The 8,902-nt window shown below is 37.3% G+C and overlaps 1 pseudogene; it reads left to right on the top strand.

Moving 5' to 3' along the window:
• On the top strand, window positions 3,970–8,691 carry LOC104778125 (annotated as a pseudogene).

Raw genomic sequence — 8,902 nt, 5'->3', positions numbered from 1 at the left:
CCAGTGGATTTCCTCTTCTGTGTAAGCTTGATTGAGTTCTCTTCGTAGACGCGTTCTCTCTTATAGGGGTAATCCCGTAGCAACTGCTTTATCCAGGGCATGTCGTTGTAAAGCTATTCGTTCCTCTCCATGTTCTCTGTTGAGACGTTTCCATTTAGATATTTCTTGTCTACAGTGGGTGATGCGTTGTTGCAAATTTCCATGGTTTGTTCCTTGCATTCTTCTCCAGCCATTTAAAACTGACTCTCTGAAACCGTGTTTGTGGTAGAGTCGTGAATCATAATAGACATAACCTCTGCATAGTTATGTTGACTCGGCAATAGTTGTTACCAGCGGCCTATGATATGATTCCTCAAACTCCAAGAAAGCCGTTTCTGAAGCTGGAAACTGAGTGTGCCATGAAGAAGTTGCCATACTTCGATCTAAGCAACAGACCACATAGTGATATCCACGTTGACCAGCCCAAGAGAATCTGTCTCCTACGGATTTCAAATCTGAAAGATCACACTGTCTAACCATTCTCCGCATGTCTTGAAAAGAAGCCTCAGGTCGTATACGACCCCCTCTTTTCTCGTCATTACCTAATAGTTCATTAAAATCTCCCATTATTAGCCAAGGTTGGCCTTGTCTAGTAATGGCTAGTCTTTCTAGTCTTTCCCATAGATCATTCCGGTAGACCGGGTTTGGGTGACCATACACAAAGGAAAAAAGAAACTTGTTCCATTACTAGATATTGTACAATCTACAAGATTTGGAGACTTAAAATGAACTACTAGATTAACATAATTTTTCCAACAAATAGCAAGACCCCCACTTAAACCATCTGGAGGAACTGTAATTGTGTGATGGAAACCTAACTCGTTGGCTTTTTCCAGAACCACTTCATCTTGCTGCTTTGTATCTAATAGGCAAATGATGTCCAGGAGATGCTTGCGAGGAATCTCCTTTAGGCGTCGAACTGTAGGGGCATTGCCTAACCCCTGACAGTTCCAGCAGGCTGTCCTCATGGTGGATGTGGTGGATTAGGGGCCACCGCGCCTCTAGTCAAGTCAGTAGTGGCTGAAGAGCCACTTCCCCCACCCTGTTAGGCTTTTGATACTTAGAACATTTTAACACTGCTCTCTTAAGCAAACAGACTTGGAGAATCCTTCATAAGCCTAATAGCCTAGTATCAAGGGTCTTAAAAGCTAGATATTTTGGGGATACAAATATCTTGAATGCAACAGACAAAGCAAAATCGTCCTATATTTGGAAATCCATCTTACATGGCAGAGATCTCCTTAAGAAAGGTCTTCGGTTTGTGATAGGAGATGGCAACTTAATAAATACATGGGTAGATCCTTGGTTACCTTCAAACCCCCCTAGAGCACCACGCCCCAAAACCTTAAATATGGAACCTATGACACTCGATCATCTACTAAATGAAGACAAATCGGGTTGGAACGAGGATCTAGTCAGAGAACTTGTACATGAGGAAGATGCAGATACAGTTTTGAACCTCAAAATCAGCAGATATGCAGAAGGAAACTTATTAGGATGGCACTACACGAAGACTGGCACACATACGGTAAAATCAGCATATTGGCTCTCAACCCATCTAACGGACCAGCTACCTCAGCCCCCACTAGGTGATCCTGAATTGAAAACCGAAGTTTGGAAATGCAACTTATCTCCAAAAATCAAACACTTCCTTTGGAGATTATTATCTGGAGCTTTATCAACGGGTGCAACAATGAGATACAGACATATCTCCCACTACTCCCTCTGTCGCTGCTGCTGTATGGAAGAAGAAACTACAGAACATCTATTCTTTGGTTGTGCTTTTGCTAAATCTGTCTGGAGAGGATCAGGCATACCAAACACCAATATATTTGATCCAATTATTCCAGTAAGCGACAAGATCCAAGAATTGCTCACAATGACGAAGATACATGATATGGAGGAAATCACCAAACAAGTTCCTTTTTGGACTTTATGGAGGATCTGGAAATGCAGAAACATTTTACTTTATCAACAATGACATATACCATGGTATATATGTATGAAACAAGCACAGAGAGATGCGAAGGAATGGCTTGATGCCATGGCTATTGTGAAGGATTTCCACTCGACTTAGACAAATTCCAATCCACAACCACAAACAAGGACGAGATGGTCAAAACCTATTCAAGGCTGGATCAAATGCAACTATGATAGCTCATTTCTAAACACCACAATCAAGGCACAATCGGGTTGGCTCTTCCGAGACACAAATGGCTACTATGACGGTTCAGGTCAAGCAGAAGGACAATGCACCAATTCGTCATTAGAAAGTGAACTCCAAGCAGCACTATACGCATTACAACATGATGCGACCAAAGGCTCCACAAAGATTCACATGGAAGGAGATAATAAAGAAGCCACAAAAATCCTACAAGGGAAGAGTCCACATTTTGCGACACACAATTGGATTCAGGATATCAAATTCTGGGTACAAAAGTTTGAGGACGTCAAATTCACCTGGACCTCAAGGAACAACAACAAATGTGCGGACATACTAGCAAAGTCACCTCGACCACCAAATACTGCTACCATTTATTATGATTTTGTTCCGAGATTCCTAAACTCTATATTGTTCCATGATTACATTTAAATATCAATAAATATTTAAGTGTTAAAAGAAAAAAACATTTCTCTTGCGTTTACACGGATGTAACCGTTTCGAGAATCACAACTCCTATCATAATCACAATACAGTAAACTTATTTTAGAAAAAAATGTTAACGTCAGAAGAATTTTGTGAAAAAATAACACTAAGAATACAAAAGTAGACATCAATTTCAATATATCCCAAAAAAGCAAAAAAAAAAACATAAACACATATGTAATCCTTTATTTTTTTAGAAAACGAAAGCAAGCAATTAATTTTAGGTTTTGTACCCCATGTTATCACGTTTTCCAAAAAAATTCTGCAATAAATCTTTTTTCGAGAAGGGTTAGTTATCTATCTTGAAATTCTTATGTTATAAATATCTTGGAATTTTTATGTTATAGATATATCTTTATACCATTTAAATTTCATATAGTTGGACATCTAAAATTTGTTAGAATAAAATTTTTACTTATAATTAAGTTTCTCGTACGAGTATCCTAGAAAGTGTTTGATCGTCATGGTATGAAGTAATAATTGTATAGTATTTTTGGTATCCTCAAAAAACCATCTTCCTTATCCTCTTCTACTTGCTTATTTATCTTCTTTTAACTTTGTGAACTAATCTAGCAATTCTCATTCAAATAAATAAATTCATCATTTATGTCTTCTACAATGTAAAAGTTTATTGTTGAGAATTTATGATGTTTTTCAAATAGTAGGTCAGATAGAGAGAGTATCTGAGTTTTTAGATTTTTTAAAACTTTTTTTGTATTCAGCTTAGTTCTATGTTTCTCTCATCGATTTAAGTTGAATATATTCATCAGTATTATTTATATCCTTATATTTAGAGTACTTCAGATTGGTTTAAATTTTCATTTTGTTGGAAATGTAACAGGTTTGGTCAAGGGTTTAAATAGAGGTCGTGAAATTGTGTTCAAAATATGTATTAAACTGGTTGATAGTTTGTTATTAAGCTATTTCTATCTTTTTTTAGCTTGTCTGTAAAATCTATATGTCGCGAAATAGTATATGATATTTTATTTTGTTCATAAGCTATTTCAATATCAGCCATTATTGAATTTGTTTCATCACTGTTGGCTTCAATTCTGAAAAGTGTAGCTTGGTAGTTGTCACGCTAATCGAATCATAACTAATAGGGCCATCAAAAACTTTTTAAAAAAAACATTTTATTTCAAACCTTCATAAAAAGAATCAATAATGCAATTATTAGGAAGTACAATAAATAATAAATTTGTAAAAACAAAAATTAAAGAGAAATGCCAATAAATAGGGAATACAACTCATACGTTTTCCACACTTGTGATAAGTACCAAAAAACTAAAGACAGAACTGTTTCCTTTGTTTTTCACTACCAAAAAACCATTCGGTTCGTTGTTTCTTGTTTCTTAGTGTGTTTTCGAAAAACGTTTGAATCTTTCAGGTTTTCTCGAAGGTTTAAAAGCTAGAAACAATGTCTGAAAAGGTGGGAGCGATAGGTGGTAACAAGGGAGGAGCACTCGATGATGGTGTTTTTGATGTAGTTAAAAAAAGTAATTGTTGGAAAAGATTTTCACACGGTAACATATATCAAGATTGAATACGAAAATGATGGAAAATTCAAAATCCGTGAACACAGGACAAACCGTGGGCAACTAGAAGAGGTAATGGAAAAATTCTTAAATCGGTTCTTATCAAACCCGTGAAAGCTAATAATAAGTTTTTTTTATTTATTATGGAAAATGAAATCCAGTTTTCATTAGATTATCCAAGTGAATATATCATAGCCGTTGGTGGAAGCTACGACAATATTTTCGTTTATGGATCAACATTGATCAAATCTTTACTCTTCAAAACCTCTTATGGAAGAATATCTCCGATACTTGGTCATACGACGTTATTAGGAAATCCAGCAGGGAAAGAATTCATTCTCGAAGGTAAAAATGGAGGAAAACTTCTTGGATTCCATGGACGTTCTGGTCAAGCTCTTGATGCTATTGGAGCAAACTTCACTGTTGTGGATTCGTCTCTTAAGACATTTAAACTTCAAGGTGGGAATGGAGGTTTTGCTTGGGACGATGGCGCTTTTGATGGTGTTAGAAAAGTTCTCATTGGACGAAATGGTAAGAATGTGGGTTATGTCAGGTTTGAGTATTCGAAAGGCCAAATAACGGTACCGCATGCTCATGGGAACAAACAAGAAGGTCCACAAGAGGTACCTTGATATAAAAGCTTTATGTAGTCTCGTACGTGTGTACTAAGATATTAGTATTATTGTTTAGTTTTGATTGGAGAAAAAAAAAACTATATGGTTGCAGTTTCTGGTGGATTATCCTAATAACATATTACATCAGTGGAAGGAACAATTGATGGTTACCTTACTTCACTTACGTTCAAGACATCTAAAGGAAGAACCTCCCCTGCTTTTGGGACTGTGGTCGGTAGCAAATTTGTGTTTGAGGAAACAGGTTTTAAACTTGTTGGGTTTTATGGTAGGTCTGGTAATGTTATTGATGCTCTTGGGGCACATTTTGCCCCTCTTCCAACCGCTCCCTCTCCTGTTCCAGTTCCTGCTCCCACTCCCATTGGAAGCACTGGCGGGACAGGATCTCACACAGGAGGAAGCAGATTGGACACATGTTCAGGTGGAACCCAAAAGATGGAAGCACAAGGAGGTAAGGGAGGCAACCAATGGGACGATGGATCATGATATCTTGTGTTTTTGTGTAATTTTAGAGCTTAATTCTTCATTGTTTTGTGCATATTCATGAGCATTTAGGTTGTTTAGGTTGCATTTTGCATCAAGTTTGTTATCTCAGATGACGGAGTAGAGATGTACAAGGAAAGTGTGCTTTGGAGCCAAATAAGTCAATAATTAGCAATATAATGGAAGACACACATTTGGATGCACACAAGATGATTGATGATTCGGAACCAGTTTGCAGTTCCTCAAAGATCGACTCGTATGAAGACCTTTCTTTGAGATTTAGCTCCAGAGTTCTTCATCTAAGTTATTGGAAATTGAGTAATCTTTGCAATGGAGGAGATTTCAGGCCAATCAGATGTGCGTGTAAAGAGTTATACCTGTCTGAGTGAACGTATATACAGCCAGAGTGAATACAGGAGCCACACACGGCCAAGAGCAGCGGCCAAACGGTGGCCGAGTGAAGACCAGCGGCCATCCCAATCGGTCAAGAGCTGGCTGATGGAGTTCAGTAAGAGGAAGATCGTTTACAGCAGCGGCCAAGCTCAATCGGTCAAGCCATGACCGTTGGAGCCACGCGACCTCATCAATCGGCCAAGCCATGGCCGATGGAGCTCAAGAAGAGAAAACACCGTTTACACCAGCGTCCACCACCATCGGCCAAAGTGTGCCCGGCCATCTCAATTGGTCAAAGCATGGTCGTGTGAGACCATCACCACACTTGTTTTAGTTTTGATCCGGGTTTGATCCGGTTTGAACTGGGTTGACCCGGCTCCCTTTTATTTTGCTATAAATACTCTAACCCTATTAAGGGGAGACTTATCTCTTATCTCTTATCTTTGGTTGATCTTTTGTTTATCTCTTGTTTAGCAGCCACTTAGGATTCTTAAGCTTATTTACTCTTGGTTTGTTGAATGATTGAGTACTTCTAAGTTTTTTTAATAGCAATTTCTCTTTCAAATCTCTTAATCTATAATCTCTTATTATGATTTCACAAAGATCAAACTCTTTCCTTTGTGTGATCATGATGATGAGTGAGTAGAACATTAGAACTTTGGGCTAGGTAGATTAGGGAGATATATGATTGATCTTTTATGTCTAGAGCCTTATTTATGTGTTTCCTATCTTGTTTATTGTTAATAATGCTGGAAAGCCTTGATCAAGCTTGAATCTAGACATTAGGATTTCCATTGCCCATAAGGTGTTTGATGAAATTCCTGAACCAAACTATTCAAAGGCTTTGCACTCCTAGCCAATGGAAATTGATGATTAGGGTGCTTAGTGGTATTAAGACTTGTTCTTAATGCATGCTAGCTTTGTGATTGCCTTTGGAAAAAGTTGATTATCACTTGATTAGCATAGGAATCTCTACTATGGAAATGGATTGATTTGCATTAGTGTTCTTAGCCATAGGATTGTTCTTGATTGTTGCCTGGACATCTAGGATTGATTAGCTATCTCCCAAGTCAATTACCTTGCCCAAGGTTCACTTGTTTAATCTTGATTTAAAGTTTGTTGTTAGTTGTGTTCTATTTCTTTTCTTTAATTTGTTTGCTAGTTAAGATTGTTACAACAAAACCAATTCCTGTTAAGAATAGATTAAGCAACTTTGTGTATTCTTAGTGAGTTGATTAATGTAGATTGTGGATTGATAATTTAATTGACTGAAATATACTACATCAGATCATATCACGACGATGTAACAAAGATATATGTTGCAGCTGGTGGTTTAGGAATCGAGAACATTAAGTTCGATTATGTTAAGAGCGGAGAGAGAAAGGAAGGAATTTTCTATGGTGTGAAATCTAGTAGAGCTGTCGTTTCTACGGTGTGTGTTACGTTTTTTTTCTCTCTCTTCAATGCTAATTGTTCGATTTCTCTTATTCGAGAAAATAACATTTTGATCTCGGTTATTTTACAGATCGAGATAGGTTGGTATGACTCTTCTAATATCATTCAAGGAGTCAAGTTCAAAACCAACAACAATACTTCTGTTTTCATTGGATATGAATTTTTTGGAGATGGTACACAATTTTCACTTCAAGTGAAAGATAAGAAGATCATCGGTTTCCATGGTTTTGTGGGCCCTCATCTCAATTCTCTTGGAGCATATTTAGCTCCAACCTCATCCTCTTCTTCCTCCTTGACTCCTACTCCCAACAAACTTGAAGCGCAAGGAGGAAATGGTGGAGAAACATTTGACGATGGTGCTTTCGATAATGTAAGAAAGGTTTATGTTGGTCAAGGCAATTCCGGTGTTGCTTATATCAAGTTTGAATACGAAACAAATGGCAAAATAGAAACGCGTGAGCACGGAAAAATAACATTGCTAGGAACAGAAGAGTTTGAGGTTGATTCGGATGACTACATCACATCGGTTGACTTTTACTATGAGAAAGTCTTTGGCACACCAACTGATATGATAACATCTCTTATTTTCAAATCATTCAAAGGCATTACCTCTCAGCCTTTTGGAATGGTTTCCGGAAACAAATTTGTACTCGAAGGAGGCAAAATCGTTGGGTTTCATGGACGAGCAAGCAATGGCATCCATTCTTTAGGAGCATATATATCTCCCTCGATGACATCTTCTACTCCGGCAACTCCTAAGTCCTTTAAACTTCCAGCACAAGGCGGAAACGGAGGAGTTTCTTGGGACGATGGTGTTCATGATAATGTGAGGAAGGTTTACGTAGGACAAGACGATTCTGGCGTGGCCTTTGTCAAGTTTGAATACAATAAAGGATCGGAGTTTCTCGCTGGAGATGGTCACGGGAAAAAGTCATTGCTCGGAACAGAGGAGGTAATTAAATACATAGTTGTTTTGTTACTCCATGATATTATTTGGATTTATTGTTTTTATAATAATAAAGTTTCTCTACGCAAAATGCATAGGCCTAGATTGTGAGTTTCTTACGAATTGAGAGTTTTTATGGTTTGCTGTATTTGGCAGTTTGTGATCGATCGAGATGATTACATTACATCTGTGATAGTTTACTACGAGAAACTCTTTGGCTTGGAGACAGAAATTATAACGGCTCTTATATTCAAGACATTCAAGGGAATAACCTCTCAGTCGTTTGGAATGACGTCAGGTGATTTCTTCTTGCTCGAAGGCGGAAAAATTACCGGCTTCCATGGAAGTTCGAGCGACGTTCTTCATTCTATCGGAGCTTATATGTCTCTTTCGCCTACTCCGATGTTGCGTGGCAAGTGGATCCAGGTATGTATGTAGTAGGGCTGAATATTTGGTTCTACTTATCGATTTGGTCTGCAAATTTTTACTCATTTTGGTTTTGGTATGCATTTGAAAAAAACAAAAATGATTTAAGAAAATATATTTAAACTAGATTTTAACCCGCGGTATTTTTATAGCTAAAATTTTTAAAGTTTAAGTTACATTTATTTTTTGTTAATATTGTTTGTTTCGTTTAGTGTTTAAGTTTGTAAAATTTTATTTTGATTATCAATTCTAGAATTTCACCCATAGTACAATTTTTTTTACATAATCGTAATAAATCAACTTAATTAGATATGTCTAATATTCTAAAATTGATGGTGTTAACAAA

This window comes from Camelina sativa, chromosome 3, assembly GCF_000633955.1.
Source record: "Camelina sativa cultivar DH55 chromosome 3, Cs, whole genome shotgun sequence".
Taxonomy (NCBI): Eukaryota; Viridiplantae; Streptophyta; class Magnoliopsida; order Brassicales; family Brassicaceae; genus Camelina; species Camelina sativa.
Note: the sequence above shows the minus strand (reverse complement) of the source record. Positions and strands in the feature narration are given on the sequence as shown.